This window comes from Aquila chrysaetos, chromosome 14 (assembly GCF_900496995.4).
Source record: "Aquila chrysaetos chrysaetos chromosome 14, bAquChr1.4, whole genome shotgun sequence".
Lineage (NCBI taxonomy): Eukaryota > Metazoa > Chordata > Aves > Accipitriformes > Accipitridae > Aquila > Aquila chrysaetos.
Window position 1 is genome coordinate 21,798,585 of NC_044017.1, and position 20,633 is coordinate 21,819,217.

The 20,633-nt window shown below is 36.2% G+C and overlaps 1 protein-coding gene across 4 annotated transcripts in view; it reads left to right on the forward strand.

Moving 5' to 3' along the window:
* Nucleotides 1-20,633, forward strand: part of PCDH9 (protocadherin 9) — a 696,978-nt gene that overhangs the window by 281,847 nt on the left and 394,498 nt on the right. The gene's annotated exons all lie outside the window — the stretch shown is intronic.

Below are 20,633 nucleotides of genomic sequence, written 5' to 3' on the forward strand. Positions count from 1 at the left end.
TATAGTATAGCTTTTTGAATATGTTTTATTGGTACAGCTCATCCTGGGCATATTGCAAAGCCTGATGCATGTGGCATTTGTACAGGTTGCTTTGGGAAGACTTCAGGAAATAGCAGCTGACATTGCAATTCTTGGAAGTGGGCAAATTATTCTTGAAAGAAAGTAGGGAATCTATCTAACTTCTAATATGGTTTTCATCACTGTGGTATCTGAGTGTTTCATACAAGTAGAGGTAACAATAAAGGCTTTTCTCCTTCTTCCTTTCCTGCTGAGAAAAATGCAGCAATGGCTCTATGGGACATCTGGTACAACATACAATAAATGATTAGAGCAGTGTCTGTGCACTGAGTTTATCAGATATTGGAGCAGACCCTATGTGGCTGCATCCCATTTGTCTCTATGCAGGAAGTTTAGCATGTAAAAGGCTACTGTAAATAGGGAAGGACTAATCTGTTCTCTGTGTTATGTCTGTGGTGGGTACAACAAGAATTAGCTTAAACTGTAGCACTGAAAACTCAGGTTAAAACTTTCTTCCTATAATAGTTCAAAAGCATCATCACTTGAAAATAGGTTACCTGGAGAGACAGAAGACTTGTCATCACTGGAGGTTTATTAAGGGCAGAGTTGATAAATATCAGTTAAGAAAACCATTGACAGAGTTTGTCGTGTCCTGGAGTAGGAAACAAGGGGATGACATCCTGCAATTCATTCTAGCCTTTTGGCTTCAGGACTCAAAGCAAACACTAATGATGTTTCTTCCTTTAGATATGCAGTTAGAATTTCAGTTATAGGTGTTTGCATACTTCTGCAAATGGCGAGCTCACTGACTTCTAACTCACTCCCAACTGTATTGCAAATTCAAAGCTTATTCCTTTTTTTTTTTCCTGCTAGCTATTCAATCAGTAAATTCAAGAACAGTAACCATCAGGTTGCTTAGAAATACTATCCCTCCATGTCCTATCTCACTAAGAGATTTCAGCTTCATGGCCAAACCACCTCTAAAGAAGAGGCAGCAAAATTTAAAAGGCTGTTTCTTTCATAAAAATGTTTTGGTTTTTTCCTTTCACCTATGGCATATTAATAAATACTTGAGCTTTGTCTTTTTCCTACTCTTTCAAGCATCAAGGAAATACTTCTTCCAGTAGAAGCCAAGACAAGAAAACTTTATGAAAAAGTAGGTGAAACTTTCAGGCAAATAGAAGGTGACTAAATTTAGAGAATGGCAAGGGCAAAATGAAAAATTACCTTATCTAATAATTTATTTGTTAGTCTTCTTTCAGAGCCAGATAAGATCTTTATTCCTTATGTCTTTTAATTTTACTGGAATTCTTTCAGTTAAGATACAGATGAAGACTTCTGTGTTCACCATCTTGTGTTGAACTCTTGACATACATAAAGCTACTCTTAGAAATGTAGAAAACAATAAATTAAGAAATAAGCACTATTTTTTTGTGAAAATTCTTAAGAAACTGAAAACAATTATTTAGTTCAAGAATAGTTAAGAAAATAAACTACATGAGAAAATAGTTTCACATTCTAAGATGTGAAAACCCTAAGTTTGCCTTAGGCTAGCATGGTCTTTATGATTCATTCAACCTCTTCCTAAACTCTTCTGTCCTCACTTCTTTCTTTTTGTTTTGTTAATATACTGGCCTAGCATTCATTTCTCCTTACTGTTATTTCTGTAATTTTCACAAAGGCAAATTAAATCTGTTGCATGACAGCATTATGCAACAGTTCAGTAGTTTCACAATTCCTACAAATATTCCAAGTCTATTGCTGTCATAAGTGATGCTTTTCTGTGTGACTTTCAGAGAGCAAAAGCTTATTATAGGCAGCTGTGCTAGTTGTCCCATTCTCAGTTCTTGAAGTGAGCACAGTGGAAGAATTCTGTTCTGGTATGCCAAAACTCCCTGAGAAATCATCTCATGCCCATCATGGATTGTACACCTCCTGATGTTGTGCAATCCAAAGCATCTTTTCAATTACCACATGCCTCTGCTGTGCCTTTTGTCTCAGAACTTGTTTGTTTTTATTTGTACTGAATGGTCTTCAAACCACGGCATCTAAATACATCTGCAATTGCATGAATTTCTCATGATTATCTTACATTTCCTTCTCTTTTCTTAGCAACATCTTTTGTTCTGTGTTACTGACGTTACCATTCTAATAAGCATACGTTTTAAAATAAACAACTAGAATTAGATTTTTGCGGACAATTTCAGTTTCCCCTGTTTGTTTTGCTTTGTAGGGATATAATTTTCTGTATGCCGTTTTTAAATATTTAAAGCTACCTGGCAAATATCACTGCTAATTTGTCCTTCTGCTCATTGCTACTCTCATCAGTGTAATTTGATGAGTTATAAGGAAGTATTATTTCATGGAATGATACAGCATTAGACAAATGAAGCTATTTTGCCACTCTCCAACTGCTCTTCTTGTTCACTTCCAGTGAAAGCTCTTTAAGTTGTGGAAAAGAAATATGAAGTTATGGAAACAAAGTACAATGGATGGTGGTAAACCAAATGATCATCTTGCAGGCTGTCAACTATCCATATTTTATCTGAAAATTTGGAAAATGTTGGCCTCTCTGTATCTATGCAAAACTAATTTCTATATTAAAATAACTATTTTTAGGTCATAAGTCCTAAAGCAGTTGTTGTCAACCTTCATTGATTTATTAATAATTCTGCTCCCCTTCTGCACCACCTTGCATTCAATATCGGCCTACCCCCCAAAAATTGGTGGAGATGCATGTTATGGTATATGAACTACAAGCCTCTTGTCAGTATGGTTATGTGGTATTTGCAGTTACCATCTATCTGTCCTTATGCATCCATGTTCTGGAGTTTCTAAAATAGTAGTACAAAATACTGATAGTGTTGTTAGGTGTTGAGAGATGCCATCTGAACACAACAAGCATTTTTCTTGGCCCTGGAACATGAGTTAAAATATGGTTACTCTCTATCTGTCATACAGCAATGACTGAAGATCGGTAACCTATTTTTACACTTTCTGAATAATCACCTTTTTAAAAACTTTAGTGATAATAATAATATATGAATGTAATAATAATAATAGTAATACAGTAATAATAATACACGAGACTTGACATTATCAGCTGCAATCTCCTGAGTTTTTCAATATCGCTACTGATGCAATCTCAACAATACTGAGTAAAGTTGAGCTACGCTGGTCGTAGAGGTATGCAGCTTGCCTTATTTGCCATGAGATGCACATTCCACCTGACATCAGCCATAAACTTCAGAGCCCTTTTAGCAGCCAACCACTTTCCAGTCTGCATGGGGTTATTTCTTAAAACTTTGCATTTTACTGAGTTTTTTTGTTGGTCCAGTCCTCAAGTTTATCCAGGTTCTTCTGTATTGAATCTCTTCCATTTGTTGTGTCAAGCACTTGCCCAACATTACTGACACCTTCAGACTTGTTGAGGGTGCTGTCTGGGATATTCTGTTTGTTACCAGCTGTTAGCCAGATACCCAGCCTTTGGTTTCATGGCAACGCAACCAACTTTCATCCCACCTAACAATCCTTTTTTCTAGCCCATGCCTCTTCAGCTTTCATATGAAGAAAGTGTGGGACGTAATGTCTGCAGCCTTACTAAAGTCAAGATAGGTTAAACCACTGCTCTTTGCAGCCAAACATTTCATCAGAGGTGTCAGTTTGGTCAAGCATGACTTACTGTTGGTAAATCCATGTTGCACATTCCTGATTACTTTTTTGTGCTCATGTGTTTGAAAAAGGATTCCAGGGAAACATATCCCATGATATTTCTATAGTCAGGGGCCTAGCTGAGGCTCATACCATTATTCTCTGGGTCATTTTTCTTGCCTTTTTAAGGATGAATGTAATGATAGCATTTTTACAGCCATTAGGGACCTCATCTAATTGCCATGCAAGTTACAGACAGTGGACTACAGTCAGCCCTTACAGCACTCTCAGGAGAATCCTGTCAGGTCTTATGGATTTGGATACATCCAGCTTGTCAATGTTGTCCACAAGCTTTTGTAAGTTTTTCCTTTGGTGTGAATAATACATCATTTCTTGCCTGTTAATTATGTCATAACTTCCCCTTCTTTTGAATTTGATACAACTGATTTTTTTCTTGTATTGAGGTAAATTGATCTTAGCAATTCATTTTCACAAAAAAACTGTTACCTGGAATGATATTGTGGCTAATATTCTGGATTCAAGAAACTGGCTCTACAACACAGTTTTCCACGTAAAAATAATGTAATTCATGTGATTTCTTCATGTGTAGGTTCTCCTTCTGTTATACTACTTTTCTTTTTCTTTCTTCCCCCCTGCTGCTCCAAGGCAGTTGTCTGTTGTCACCCTGCTTGTAACATCGGAACTTCAGTCTAGGCTGAGACCTCAAGGTTCTGCAGTAACCCAAACACTGTTAATAGGTCAAATGGCTTGGACTATGAGTTCATTCTTCTCAAATCATATATATTTCCTGAAAACTCAATTTTTATATTCTCCTATTTTTTCTTACTAATTTCTCAGTCAGTCAAATGACAGACAAGAGTTGGTTAGTTTGAAGTAGTCTGCAGTGTACTCTTTCCCCTACCCCATTACAATTAATAATTTGCTAGAATACATATGCTAGAAATTACATTTTTTGCCTCACAGATAGGCAAGCATACGGTAGTACCTTTAAAAAATACACTTCTAATTCTGAACATTTCTCAGAAAAATCTGATTTAAGACACTTTCACCTCTGAACTTTGAACCCTTTCAATGATGTTGCTCAAAGTGTAGATTACTAAGCATTGCAATATCATATGTAAAATTTGATTAATACAGTTGATAGTTTCTGGTAAGTTGTCTCTTTTCAATGGCTTTACAAAGTTTGTTATGGTTTGCAATGAGGAATTTTGTAAACACTCTCAAACCTGTGTTTTTTTGCCTATTGCATTTCTGTTGAAGTACAGACATCGTCATTTATGTGTAGAGGGCATAAAAAGGACTTTTACCATCAGGACTTTCACCATCTCATCTGTGGTATGTGCTTGTTTCTGTTTAACTGACAATATAGACAGACTACAGGACTCCTCTGGTTGCAAATGGCCCACAATATAGGTATGGCCAGAAACCAGATGAATGCCACCCATACAAATTTAATTAAATGGTCACAGATGTTAATATCTTCTTAAATTCTCTTAGTCAGTTGTTATAGTTCAATAATCCAGTGTGCATAGATCAAACTCAAGGTGCTGATTTTGGATTAGATGTTACTCACTATGGGTTGTTCTTCTCAGTGCTAGCAGAATGTAATTGATTGATTTGCAAGGCAAGGCAGTAAGACTTCGTGTGTCTGGCATAGGTGAAATAAGCAGATTTCCAAGATGTCTGAAGAGACAGAACATAATACAAAGAAAAAACAAGAAAAGAAAAATAGGTTAATTTCACTGGGACAGGAAGGGAATTGATATACTGGGGGCATGGGAAAGGTTAGAACCCAAAACTATTAGAAGAAATCTAGTGCATAATACTATCGATAAAAAAATCACCCTGAAAATCTCATCATTTCATCCTTTCTTCACCACCCCCCTCTCCCCCAATATCCTTTATAGGAACCCTTGGCAGTCGTGGCAGCTTTCATTCTGGCCAACACTTGGGCATTTTCAGTGTATTTTAGCATTGCTGGCGTCTTTCCTAAAAGTGAAAACTATGACATTTTTATAACAAGACAAAAATAAAAGAGGAAAAAAGTGTCCTATTCACCCATTTCTGTGTGTGGAGGTTTCACATTTGTGGTTTTAATGCAATTAATCAAAGACCAATGCATTTGTATTCTCTGAACGGTTTGGGAATACTTTCGTATTTTCTCAGTGTAGCAGTGTGAAATGGTGCAGGATGCCAATGGATAATAGTTCTGGGAAAGATATCTTTCATGCTAGGACAGTTCTTACGGGTTTTGTTTTAGATGATGGATTGTAAGTTCTCAGCCATTTGCAAGCCACAAGCTTTACGTGTGCTGTCTACATTATCAAATTTCTCACTCAGTTTGAAAACCATAGCATTTTAATTGAAAGGAATGCTAGACCTTCCTGCCGTATCAATGTGGGAAGGTTGTTAGACTCTGAGAAATAACCTTCCCATTTCAGAAAAATGAACAAATACCATACAAATGTTTTTACCTTAGTAACCAATGGGGCTGAAAGGTGAGTTGGCACACATTCAAGTGCAAAATATCAAACAGTGAACCCTGTGCTACAAGGAACTCTTTTTAAATTCACTGACTTGGAAGAGATTGAATATCTGAGAGCTTAGTAATGTCTAACGATGGTGTCAGTCTTCCTAGAACTGCCATAGAAAATACTTTCTCCTTTGAGGCTAGTTTCAGTGTACGACAGAGATTACTGGATCTGTTTCAGTAAGAGAAGGGATCAGAGCAAGGGAATTGGGCATTTGTACAGCAGAAGCTCTAAGATTGGATTGGTGCAGCTCATCAAATCGTGGAGTTTAATTTAGCTCAGATCTCACACAGTAAAACAAACCTCAGTAAGAAGTGAATACTTTAGGGCCTTGACACTGTGAAATGTCTTAAGATAAGTAGTATACTGGATTTAAAAATAAAATAGGGACTTTATTTATACTGCCTTTTTCAGTAGTTGAAAATACTGCCTTCTCCAGTGGTTGGAAAGTTACTTTTCAGAGTGGCAATGTATACATAGTTTACACAATGTTTGGGCATAACTGCTGATGTATGGGTATTGTAGTTAATGAATTTAACTTCACAGGCTGCTCCTGATGTTCTGGCTCCCCTCTTCTAATCCCTGTTCTGAGGACCTACCTTTGACAAGTTATTTTCAAAGCCACTTTTGGAAAATCCAAAAGCTTATTTTAGTTGAGAGGGAAGAAGATCTGTGCGGATTTCTGGAAGTGTGAAAACATTATTTAAATGGTTTATTTTTCAGATACAGCTATTTTCTGAGTATATATTAACGTTTCTAGGGTATATTCAGTGTTTGTCATTGTGGCATTTATGAAGACATCAGTTTAGTAGCTGTGTAGATAATAAGGCTGACACTGAATTAGGGAGAATGACTAACAATGAGATTGAAATACATCTGGGAAAGTATCAGGTTTTGGATCTTTACCTAAATAATCCCTAGTATAGTATAATCTGAGTTTTTCATTAAAAAAAAAAAGATTTAAAACAAAGGTCTAAATCAGAAGTTTTGACTGCTGTTTTCAGGTGCAATCTGAAGTTTTAGAAGACTTACAGAAGTGTACTTACCCTGAAAGTTCAGTTGTAGAGATTATTTTGTTGCAAATTGCTCTTTCTGGAAAGAAAGACCACAGTATGTCTCTAAGTCCAGGCACTTATTTGAAGAAGTAGCTACTGATATTGTTCAGTAAATATTCAAGGCAAACAGTTTAAATCTGCAGTGTTTCAGTTAAGTAAATTTTCTAGAAGTATGCTTCCAATAATTGTCAGGGGTGGACCACTGATAGGAAAAAGTCATTACCTTTTATTCCTGAAGCTTCTTTGCCATGTTTTGTGTGAACCAGGCTTCGTATTAAATGGCTTATCCATTTTCTTCATAGAGAGAAATTCTAATTTTATTTTTTGTGATTTCTCTCCCATTAACATGAAATTAGAAGTCATCTGGTAGACCCAAAGAGCAAGCAGTTATAGTTTACTATGAGCACTTTGGTTTGGCTCTCTTTCCTTCTTTAAATGCAATATATGTACCTTTTATGGGCTTTATTGTGGTAGATGTCTGATGAACCTTTTCTCTAATAGCTCTCAAAGGAACAGCAAAGTGACTACTTTGGCAGGTGCTCCTGACTAAATCCTCTGGTTCTGTGGCTACTTGTTCTTTTAAAGAACTTGTTTTCCTAAGTTTTAAAAAGTCAGTATCCTTCTCAGTGTGCCCCTTGTGGAATGATAGCCTAGCTTCAGATACCATAAATCATCAGATCATTGTTCCAGATAGTGAAAAAGTACTGGTGTTAGCTGGCTGTATAATAAAGCTAGTTCTAATGGGAATTCATGTTCATCTCATGCGCTTCTAGTTCAGGAGAAGAATACGGAATGAGATACAGCTCCTGTCATATAATATTCTAGCTTTCTCTTTGATGTCTCAGCATCAGTTTTGACCACACTGCTGCCAAAAAGGCAAGTCGTGCTCTTTTCCCTGCCTCCAGCTGTCTGTTCCTGCCACCTCTGTTGTGTCAGCACTAGTGATTGTTCAGCTGTTCTGGGAAAAATAATAATTTGGGGAGGCAGGTCTAGTTTTTAGTCAGTTCAAGGAACTGACATAACTGGTGAGCTACGTGATTTAAGTACTGACATAGCAAAGGATGTGCCCAGCAAAAAAGAAGAAAGTGAGGGCAGTCTTTCTGGTGGCAGCACAGCCTGAGATCACATAAAACTTGATGAAAGTTTACAGAATGAAAAAATTCCCTTAAAAATCTTTGGCTGGGATTTGTGAGTGTTTGCTAAACTCTGGAGTTTAGCAAATGGCAACTGCTTAATTCTGTTGGTATCTGCCCTTGTACCCTGCTCTGTTACTTGCGTTTTCAATTTCGGTGATATCTGAAGATTTCTATTAAAACAAGTGAATTATGTAATCAGGTTTGTTGTTCTTTATATTATATGTATCCTGATGCAATTCTTGATTCACTTGTATGTAGAAATTTGCAAGAGAAAACTAAGATTTTGCTTTTAGTTCTGAAAGTGCTGAAGCGCAACTTTTCCTGGGAAGTCAACAGAAGGAAGAATGGAAATTCTTTCTACTACTCTTGATGCCTTCTGGTGGTACAGTTTGTTTTCAGAGGAGCCTGGTTGTCATGGGAGACACAGTGGGAAATGTAGTGTTTTGAGCTAAAGACATTCTGTAGCATCTTTCTGTTGAACTCTGTAATAGTGAGAATATCACTGTATGGACAGAATACTAAATTAATATGTTGCTATTTGTATCAGCTGGACTTCTTAAAATCATGGTTTGTTTGGGTTTTTTTTCCTTTACTAGATGCTTAAAGAGTAATCCTCAAGAGTCCAAAATATGTGCAGTTTGAGTCACTAAGTAGTAGCCATTATTAAAGACAGAATTAGAAACAGACAAATCAAAAACACACCCTAAAGCCCCACAGTTGCCTGTATAGGCCAGTTCAGCTTTAGCTAATTTCTTTCTATTCAGATGATCACTTTTATCAGTTGTTGAAGAATTTATCCTGAGTAAGTATGAAATATTGACGAAAGTTGTGGGTTTCTAAACAGCTTTCAAGGCTGATTTTCAAATAATCAGAAGCTGGGACAAAGCTTGAGGGATGCTTGCTTATCTCTTGCTTTTCCTAGGGCCAGCATGAACTGTTTGTTGTAAACTTTGGTTTGGGGTCTGTTTTCTGAAATAAAGAACTGCCTGTTCTTTTTTTCTCTAGAAGAATGACCAATCCTGCATAATGTATGCACACAAGAAATTACACATTTATTTTAGACCCGTGAAGGAATAAATCCACTGTAGATCCAGATAACTGAGTGTTCTTGAGTTTGTACTAGAGTAATTTCATAAAAGTTGTCATGGTTGGAGACAGAATACTGAGCCAGGCAGGTCCTTGACCTGAACCAGTATGGCTGTGCCTCTGGAGGTCATCTGATCCAACAACCCACTACCTGTCACGTGGCACATTCAAATATTTATGGCTGCTTGGGTTTTCGGTTTTTGGTTTTTTTAAATTTTTTTTCCTTGTAGTTAGGGTTACTGTCTGACAAGCAGAAACATGATGAGATGGGCTGTCTTAGTCACGGCACCCAGTCATGTTGTACATGCCTGGACCTGGAAGCTAGGCAGTTGTCCTAATTTCTGCAGTTCTGAAAAAATCTTGACTGACTCTGTTGTAATTAGGATCATAGTACTTACTATAGATTATGTAATTTAATGCTGAAGTAGTAAATAAGTGATGTTGGCTTGAAAACCACCCTAGTAAATTTTAAAAGTGAGAGGGTCTTCCTCTTTACTACCTAATCTTCATGGAGGATTTTAAAGTCTCAGGCAGCTTAATGTGGATCTTTAGCTTAAATTTTAAAGTCTTTTGCTTTCAACTATTGAGGTTTTCCTCCAATCCCCAATCAAACAGAGGCCAGGAATTTGATTTCTTCCTCCTACTTATCCAAACACAAATAAATAAGTAATATATGTATATAAAAGAGAGAGAACATAGGGTGACCTGCTTTATATAACACTTCAAATAAAAGCTATGTGGGGAGAAACGATTTGTGAGACACTTGGTGATTAGAATTTGTTTGGGGAGGAAAAACAATTAGTTGAATGATCCATATAATTAATTTGAAGAACTTTGTGCAATACTACTGCAGCAAATGCTTTTTAGTAAAACATACTAGACAAAATTTATGCAATTAAAAAAGTTAATCTATACATTTCCCTTCCCTGTCTTTAACTTCTAACATGATTTTCACAGTTTCTTTCAGACTTCATGAAATTATTTTCTTTTGCCAGTAAACTGATGATTTGTATTTTAAGTTGAGGATTTTAAAAATTATTTTGTTTTCCTAAATTCAGAATTTAGAAGATTGTGTGTAATTAAACATAGGACCTGTATCATAGCACTGCAATCTACCTTTGCAAAATCTGACATAAGTAATTGTCATGGTAAAATGGATTCTAAATTCATCAGTGTGCTAATATTTTCTTAAGATAATATTGAATTTTATGAAAAAGAATGAAAAAGTTATGTTGGATTTCTGAGTTAATAAAAGCTTCAAATAAGTTGCTGTGTTATCAGCTGCTATATTACATCAGAGGATTCTGTATCACATCAGGGAATATTGGATTTGCAATAGGATACTAAATGTCAATGTAATATAAAACTTGCACAACTGATATTTTTTTAAAGCTGTTAATATAACAGACTAATCGAGTGAATGATTTTTGTATTTTGTCAGCAGCTTAGGAGTAATGAAGAGGCTCATCTTGGCTGCTTAAACTGAAACTGAGTCACAGAATGGTATCATCCTGGTCAGTCCTAATTCTGTATGATTGTCTTAGGCAAAAGGAGGGAGAGGAAGAGTCATTCCTTGGTTGTCTGTATTTTCATGCCAGCTGCCATAGAAATGAAAGATGTAATAGATCTCTAATTTTTTCTAAGCAATCCTTAGATGGTGGGGATCTTGCAGGATTTTTTCTTCTTCTCTAAGTGGAATATCTCACTACCGGAGGGATAACTTCATGATGACCCTGAATTCAAGGATTAAAATTGTTGCTTATTTTAGCATAGGATTACTAATTGTTAAACATCAGCCACTTAAAATGTAAAAATGTTAAATGAAATTAAAACAGAGCAAGCAGCAGTAAAATTTCAACTCAGACCCAGAAGTGGAAACAGATGATTGATCCATCTATGTAAGGGCAAGAGAGCTTTATTTGGGGGTCAAAGGAAGGATTCTGTTTAGGATGGCTCACCCATCTTTTCCATTTTCTTGGGTTTCCCAAGCAAGAGGTAAAATTTAAAAGTCAGAAGTGTTGAGTTTTGTTACTCAAGTTTATGATTTTAGTAAAATGATTGTGAAGGTATTGATAAGTGGAAACACAGAAAATATTTAATACAGTCATGTACCATGAAAGTGGAAACACAGAAAATATTTAATACAGTCATGTACCATGAAAGTTCCTTCAGAAAAACTGTGTGAGTACACCTGTGAATGTAAATTTCCATCAATAACAGCCATAGTTAAGATTGTGTGTGCTTCCAAAGAAAATCCCAGAAACCACCACCACAACAACTACCCAGCACTGCCCACCCCACCCAAAAAAAAACCCCAAACCCACACTTCTATTATGTCATTGCTTGCAGTAACCAAACTGTAAAAATTTGGACTGAAATATTCCATGAAAGGTATTGACTATAGCCATAAAAACTTTTGAAGAACACTGAATTAAAATGGTTCCACTGTTTCTAAAAAAATGAGATTAGAGAAAAATCTGTTTTCCATCTCTGTATAATTTAACCTGACAAAACAGACTTTTCTCTAACCTCATATGGATCATATCATAGTGTTAAGGATACCTGTTGGCATTCTGAATGTCTTACTAAGCTAATAGTTCTCTACAAAATGGAAAGTGAATCACATCAGCCAATTGTCTGACGGTATGGAAAATATCTTTGAACAATGATGATAAGATCCTTCTTGCTGAACTTTTCAACAGCAAGATGATAGACACTGAAGTTCAAACGCCTACGCTGGGCTCCATCTCTAGTAAAAGGAGTGGCACTTCCGGAGGGCAGATCAGCATAATACAAGTGGAAAACTGAGTTACAGACCGTGTTTCTACCTTTGCCAATAATGTAGCATTTGACTGCTGGGAGTTGGGCACCCTCAAATTATGGTAGGATATGCAGCAAAAAGACATGAATTTCTTTTTGGGTTTGGTTTTAGTGGGTTTGTGTGTGTGTGTGTGTTCTTTTTTAACGGTTTCAGGAAGGTGACTAGTTTAGGACACCATCCAAATTCTGGTGGACTTCAGAGACTTTCGATCAGACCTAAGATGTCTGTCCCTACATATCTGTTAATCTACTCTGTTTTCGTTCCAACAGTCCCTGTTGAAATACTGTCAAAATGAGGTTTTGTGCTGTTCAAAGGGTTCCTCCTTTGAAAATGAAAAACATTCACTGCACTGCTAGACATTTTAAAGAAGAAATTCATTTGATGCTGTGGTACCTACAACCTTACTCCAGCCAACAGTAAATACAGACTATTGAACATATGCTTTCCTGGCCAGCAGTCAGACTTCTTTAGCAGAGATTCTTTTATGCATACGCTCCCTTTTCAGCTAATGGAATAGTGACAACATGTTTTCTAAAGAAAACCTGTGTATGAGAAAATTGCTTAGACATGCATAATGTTTTTTCAAGAAGCTGTCAAGGATTTGTATTGACGCTTGATGGTATGTTATTAACATGCTTAGAAAACTAATTTAAAGGCAGTAGAGCAGGGCTGTTTATACTATCTGTGGTAATATTACCATTACTAATTACATTATATTGTAATACTCACTGATACAGATCAACTGCTGGCAGTGTCAGGATTAGTGTGGGATGGTATAACAAGCCAAGATTTTAGACCTTTGAGTTCAGTTTGGCATTATCTTGTTGAAAAATGGTTTTTATCTTGTTCTTTAACATAAGTGGAACATGTTTGCTATCCAAATTACTGCAAAGACAGCATTTATTTGTTGACTTCTGTTTTCACTTTAAGCTTTGCTTTTGTAGAATTAGAAAAATTTTAAAGAGATTGAAGACTATATTGTTCATTTAAAAAGGTAGTCGTGTTTATGAAGAAACACAATAGGGAAGGTGTCATTTTTTTTTCTTAATATGGAGATAATGGATGACAATGTGATCAATACAGATCAGTTAAGATATCTTAGGGTATGAATCAGCCTTTGACTGATTAGGCAGGCAGCTGTGTTAATTGTATTACTAAGTATGTAAGGGGTTAAACCTCAGCACAACCCCTTCCTCTCCTGTTATTAACATCAGTGTAAGAACTGGGCTAAAATTTGTGACATTCAGACAGAAGAGAAAATAAGATTAGACTTACTAGGAACAAGGTATATGAATAATTGAATAGGAATGTCTGTAACAATGTAGGTTCTTTATGTAAATCTTGACAAAATATTTTTTTCTGTTTGTGAAAGGGAAAAGTTACTAACAGTGGGCTCAGTCAATCATATCTTAGGCATTGCAATCAGGGTAACTTCTGAAGTTTCTTTCAAGCATTGCTTTAGTTTCTTTGATATCCTGATGGTCTTCATTAGGATGACTTTATCACCATTCTTTATAGTGAGAAAAATAAACTGATCACACTAAAATCCTTATGATTTTCTTCTGACTATTGTCAAAAGTTTACACTTATTTTCTTTGAATGGCAACAATAATTAACTGTACCCCTCCTCCTCAACCAGAAGGCTGCTGCTCCCTTCATATTTTTTTCACTTCATAACAGAGAATTGCCATGCTACCTGTGCAAATCACTACCAGAAAGTCTCAGTGTATGTTTATTCCCAGCACAGATTTGAGCTTATAGAATTCACAGGTTTGGAGTCAAAGCATTAAATTGGGAAAAAATTAGTACATTGAATCATTGTGCCAATTTTAAAGCTGAATCACACCTACCTTTGGGATTTCAGTAAAACGTAGCTTTGCATGACTAAGAGTCTTCTCACCAGACTAGAGTCCTCTTCTGAGGTGTAAAGGATTGTCCTTTGCAACATAGTATGCTGCCTCTGAGAGAAAGAGAAAATGAGAGAGAGATTTTATTGCTTTTAAAGAGAGATTTTATTTAACTTTTTTTTTTTTTTTGGCAAACTGTCACTTAGTATTTAGAAATATCTGGAGAGTACAAAAGTGTGCTCTTTTTTCTTTTTCCCATGCATAAGGTTTGCTGACTTAATGCTGCAGCTACTGAAACAATGTCCCCTGGATGTTGCTGTGCTTTGATATAATTGACCCCTCTGTAGTTTCACCTGAAGAAAGTTTCACAGTGGTGAAAGGTGATATATAGACCTTTAGCATCCACTTTTGTCACAGTGTATCCACAGAATATGTGGAGTGCAATGAACAGCAGTGCAAAGAGCCACTCACTGTTAGTCAGGTAGTGGTTTGAATCTTTGATCTTTTTGACCTTAGAGTTACCAGTAAGTAGTCTACTTGTATTTTTTCATAGATATATCACATCTGCTTTGAGCTAAATTGAAACCACCAGTTTATTTCATGTAGGAGTAATCCACACAAGCCAAAATAGTGGTTGTCTGTTTCTCAAGAACCACACATTATTCTTTGTCTTATATGACCATGTCTTTCCTTTGCCCTTGGGATGAGGATGGAAGACTTCACAGATCATAATTTTCAGCAACACTGAAGAAGCAAAAAACCACAATAATTTGATACTTGCAGGATGATAATATAATCTTTTATGGCTGAACCCAGTTATAAACTGTCATCATTAACAGTCAGTCCAGATCCATTTCAGCCATAAAGAATTGCACTGTACTAGAAATACCAAGAGGTTTTTAGTTAATGATTGGATTATGTTGTCCTTATGCGTGGATTGCATCTAGGTGTCTGTGTTCAAAATAAGAAAAGTCTTTTGTTGAAATTATATATTCAACACCTTACATGTGATAAAGTTTTATACCTGTCAAATGGTCTCACATCAGGAGATCAGCATTAATTAGACATCACATAGACAATAAATAGATGAGAGCAATGAATTCACTGTAGAATATGAAAGATGAACTTGCTGTTAACATTTGCACTGTCTTTGCAATGTTAGTTCCTCTTTACATCTCATTTTAACAGTTACTAGTCAAGTACCAGAGACTTATTTAACAAAGGAGTCTGGGACAAAAGCAGGGAATATAGGTCCATGAGGCAATGGTGACTAAGAAACGTGACTCTAACAATAAAATTTTGATAGTGTAGAGTATTATGTTGCAAGTACAGAGGTTGCATGGGGGCATACACATGCTTTGAGCATCAAAACTGAATTATGAAGTCTCTTTTTGCTTTTTTCTGATGGGGTAGAATTTCTCTGTGATCTCCAAGACATTTCTCTTAGTAGATTCTCTGTGTTCTGTATTCACTGCTAACATCATGTAGATTCTAGAGTAGGTTTTTTGAAGGGGAAAAAAAAAAAAAAAAAGAGTAAAAAAATGTACTTGGTTTCTTTATCTAACAAAATGTTCATTTGTCTTTCTAAAAACATACTAATTGCTCACACAGCAAAATAATTACATGTCTTGTGAACCTTTCAGTTCTAACGCTGACATATTCTTACTTTCATTCTTTTCAATAAATTACAATTTGCCTTTTAAGGTTTTACTTCATCTTTTAGAAAGTGACTGTGCCTATGCAGGTTTTTTGGTTGGTTTTGCTTTTGAAAGCAAGCAAAATTGCTTATCTCTGTAACTGATGTATTTCTTGCTTTTACTTTCTGGTGTTTTTTTCCTCATCCATGATGAGCAACCATCATGGTATTATGTAAGTATTATTTATTTAGTAGTTCAATAAAATTTATTTATTTAATATATTTAATAAAGAACCAGTAGGTATTATTTATTTAATGTTTTTCTGTGTGTTTTCAAGTCCTGTAAATTACAGCATTTAAAAATAAAGGCAAGCTGTAGGCAAAAGAATGCCGAAGTCAATTTAAACCATGCCGGCTGGCAAAGAAGAGAACCCAGTGAGTTGGCAAGGACTTACCTGGTGCTGCTTCTTCAATTGAATGTTTATTGTGGAGGTATTTTGTGTGTGTGTGTGTATTAATGTGTCAATGTCCGTCATCCTTATTTTTCCTTCTTTCTGTCATCTGTTGGATCTTTTATTTCTTCTCTATAATTAAAAGATCAGTAGTTCATTATGCTTGAATTCTTCATAAATGAAGGCAATGTTACAGAATCTCCACAGATATTACAGCACCTTCACAGGAAGGTATAATCCTATGTAAGAATCCATGCAGAACTGTATCGTTTCTAGACTGTATGCCAGTGCAGTACAGCCTCTCACAGGCTCTCTAAACGAGCAATTAAATGCTGTGCTGTCCTGTCAGTTCTTGCATATATATACACTACTGCGCTGTTGAAGTGTAAAAATGAACAAAGGAAATTATCCTTGCTAAGGCCTGTTAATGATCAGCCATAAACAAGTCTCATAGTTTTTCTTAGGACACTGTTGTTAGTACTACCTGATTTGACAGGTTATGGTGTATTTTATTTTTATTTCTGTGCAAGAGCCTCCTATACTTTTTCAGCGGGAGAAAACTGAGAATTATGGTGGGGTAACGATGCTACTGTATTACAGCCAAAAAGACAGTAAATTCTTTCGAATACAGAAATTTCTTGCTAGGTTTTGGTTTGTAGTTGGTTTTCTTTAAACTGTATAAGAACTGTCATTTTCCTGAAATGAGTGACCAACAGTCCGCAAATTGAAGTGATTTACTGAGGCATACAAATAAGGATTTAATTTCATTCCTTTTAGGCACTGACATGTCAGACATATATTGCAGGTTGTGTGAGGCTAGATGGGAGAAATGGGCGCTAAACCTCAGTCCCTTAACTCCTTATTTGCTGGGAGTGAGAGACAAGGCTGTTCAGAGTCCTTTATGTTTTGGTCTATTAGTTTCAGAGAGGTGTGCCTGATTAGAAAGCTTGTGCACACACGTTTCAGTTGTGTAATTCAGACAGCTTAACTTCCACAGGCAGTGTGCAACAACATCTGTACGAACTGTTTGAACAGGCCAAAATTAAGTATTTGGTGTCCAGGTAACCAAGATTCTTCAGAATCGGGGTTTTATTTGTGAAACTGAGCTAAACTTTTGAGGATAACAAAATACAGCAGGCTTTTTTCCTCTGGCAAGGTTATGACTTCTAGTGTCCGTATTTTTTAATATATGATCCTAGTGGAAAAGGAGAGGAAAAAACTAAGAAGTTTGATTAATGGAAGAAGCTTAGAAAGAGCTAAGTTTGAGGACTGATCTCAGAGCTCTTAGGCTGGAAAAAACGTCCCATTAATTTTAGTGGGAGTTTTGACTGCACAAGGACTTTCAAGATCAAGTGCTTTCTTGTTCATTAAAGGATAGAAGGTAATTAGAAATAAAGCACAGAAAAGATTTTATATAGTATTGCTTTTGTCAGCTGAAAAAATCCATATTATTGTAGGAGTTTTAGGCTAATCTTCTCTCTCCCTTTCTTGCATAAAATGATGACACAGTAGGTTGTTTTCATTACTCTTAGAGGTCTGTGGTTCTATCTGTTCATTTTATTGGGAAAAAGCAATTGGCAAGTTTTTTCTGTGTTATCTTCCTTGCTGTTGGATTGCAATCTCATCTGTGATGCTGACTTTGTCATTTCCCTCCTCCATCCAAACTGTTTAGCTCAAGATATTCCCACAACATTTTTGTTTGTAAATGTTGGATGATAAATGAAATAAAAATCCAGTGTGCATTTTGGTTGAAGGATTTTGCCTATGTCAGCTCATGATACAGAGGAACAGTTGGAAAGAAAAAGATAAAACTATGTAAGTTTTACAGAAGCAAATCTTGCATGTTTTATGATACCTTAAAGTATGTTGACTTTTGAACGCTTTTTAAGGAAGAGGCTATATATACTTAAGACCTCTTGAATCCAGCTCTGAATTTTAAATGTATGGCAGTCATGAGCCATTTCAGGAATCATGAATTTGGGTCATCAGCTGATGGGAGTGCTTTCTACACTGACCTGAGGGACAAGGGACTCATCTCTTGTTAGAACTTCAAACCATTCTTTGTAATACTTAAAAATATGTTTCATGTTACTTGTTCCTTACAGCTACTTTTCCTGCTTCACCCTCCCGCCCCTGGCCTGTATCAAAACCTTTTTTCCCTTAGCCCCTAGCTGTAATTTATTTGGGTGAATTCTAGTTGGAATTGCCACTGGTTGTAAGACTGAGAGCAGGAGCCGCTTTCTGTACAGCTTTCTCTCATGTACTGGTGGGCACAGGGAAGCTGTAGAAGGATGGGGAGCCAGAGAAGCTGTTGTGAAGCTGTTGCTTCCCTGGTTCTCTTTGCTGGCCCTTCAATACATAATGATCTTAAGCATTCCCAAAAGCAAGGAAAAGTGAGAAAGACATATTTCACTTCTGATGTAGCAGTAGTCTGCTTTTTGAGAAAGTAGTTATGTAGAAAAAAGGCATTGTATTTAATGATGCCATGCATTTGTCTTTTCAAACTGCAATTGTTATACGAATGAGATTTTATTGCTGCTCATTCCTGTTTCATTTTGGTGGTCTCCCTAAGCTTTCAACTAGCAAAAGGGATGGGGGAAACATTCATTATGTGTTGTTATTGAGATTACTCTTGTGATTCCTTTCCAATTATTTTCAGGAAACAATACTTACTATTTCTGCAAAGGTGACTTATTTCTGTAAAGGTGACTTCCTAACAAGTAAGTAGGTATTTGGTAATAGGGAGTCTGCCTTCGAAAACTCATCAGTTTATCAAAGTGGATAAAACTGTGCAATATACATTCTAAAAAGAGCTTGATCCACAGGGACCCCTCCTTTGCTTTTTTACCAGTTTAATTCTGTTGCCTTTGGGTGAATTGCTCTTCAGTTGTACTCATGTAAATGAGGAAAACAATCATAGGTAAAATATCAGAGGAGATACAGGCAGATTTTAAAATGAGGCATTCTCAGTGGCTTTTACCTTTCTGTTAAGCTATACTTATTAATCTCCATGGAGTGTGTAAGTGCATTTTCATTCAGAGTGTAAGACCAAATAACATTTGTGCTTGTGTAAAGCATTTTGGGTTTGTTTTTTTTCAAATGAAATTTTAGATGACAAAGAAGGGACTTCCTGAAGTTAGTTGGAAATGTGACTTCAGATATCAGAGTAGAATATTTTTGGTAGATAAAATACATAAGATGACTTTCTGCTTTCAAGGGGATTTCTTGAAAAAGCTTTCAGAACTGTGATATAATTCTCCAAGAACACAGAATTGTGTGAGATATCTGAGGTACCTGTTGGGAGTACTTTGGGAGAGACATATGTTTTCCATCGTGAGTAAAAGTACTATTTGATGTAAAGTTTTCTGAGGATTTTGCTCACTATATGATGGTAAAGGAGCGGATAAACCATTCTGTACAGAATACTAATGTCCTTTCTGAATATGGTGCACAGAGTGCTTGTTTGCAATTTGGGCATATTACTCTACAGAGGATGGATTTGAAATTGTCCGACTTTCCAGAAACATTACTCTTAATGTAATGTTCTCTCTCTGGGAAGCTTTGTTTTCTCAAATAAAATAGAACAGTACAAAGGCCTGGTGCTGGGTTGATACCTGAGTTTCTGACTGTCCTTCCAAATGGAGGTGTTGCTCTGGCTTAGATTGTTCAGAATTACTGTGGTACTATTCTGCTGCCGGGTCGGATAACCAATTCAGTTCCTCTAGGAATAGGCAGTTTTGAAGGTTCTGCAGACTTGGTAATCTACTGAACTTTCTCTCCACAATTCTCTTACAGTCACATATACACAGAGTCCTTATGATTCAAGTCCTTGGAGACATGATATTTTGGGGTGTCTGAGTATTATACTCAGGAGGGAACCTGAAGTAGATAGGGCTATTTATATTCAGCAGTTGGTAACAGAGCATGAACATCCATTAATGCTCCCACATTAAACACAACTTTAATTGCAGTTTTAAAGATCTGCTGGTTTTGCTTTTTAGAGTCTCAGGGTTGATTAATAATATCTTAATAAAAAGCTTAATAGTGCATTAAACTAAAAAAAAAAAAAAGTTTCTTCATATTATGAGACAGCTATTTCACTTGGTAGTTCACTAAACAGAACAATAAAAATCCGTCTGAAAATCTGTTGCCTGGCTGCGGCAAAGTGTTATACAATCAGCCTTCAGAAACCAAACTGAGGTTTGATGTAGCATTTTAAATGTTACCATGTATGTGTTTGGTAACACTAGGCTATGGCCTCTGAAGTTTGTGAACCCTCATAAAAAGTTATTTATCTATTTTCAGTAGAAATTTGCTCACATTTTGCTTTCCATATTACCAATATCGGGCCATTGGGGAGGTGGGTTATCTGAAGATCT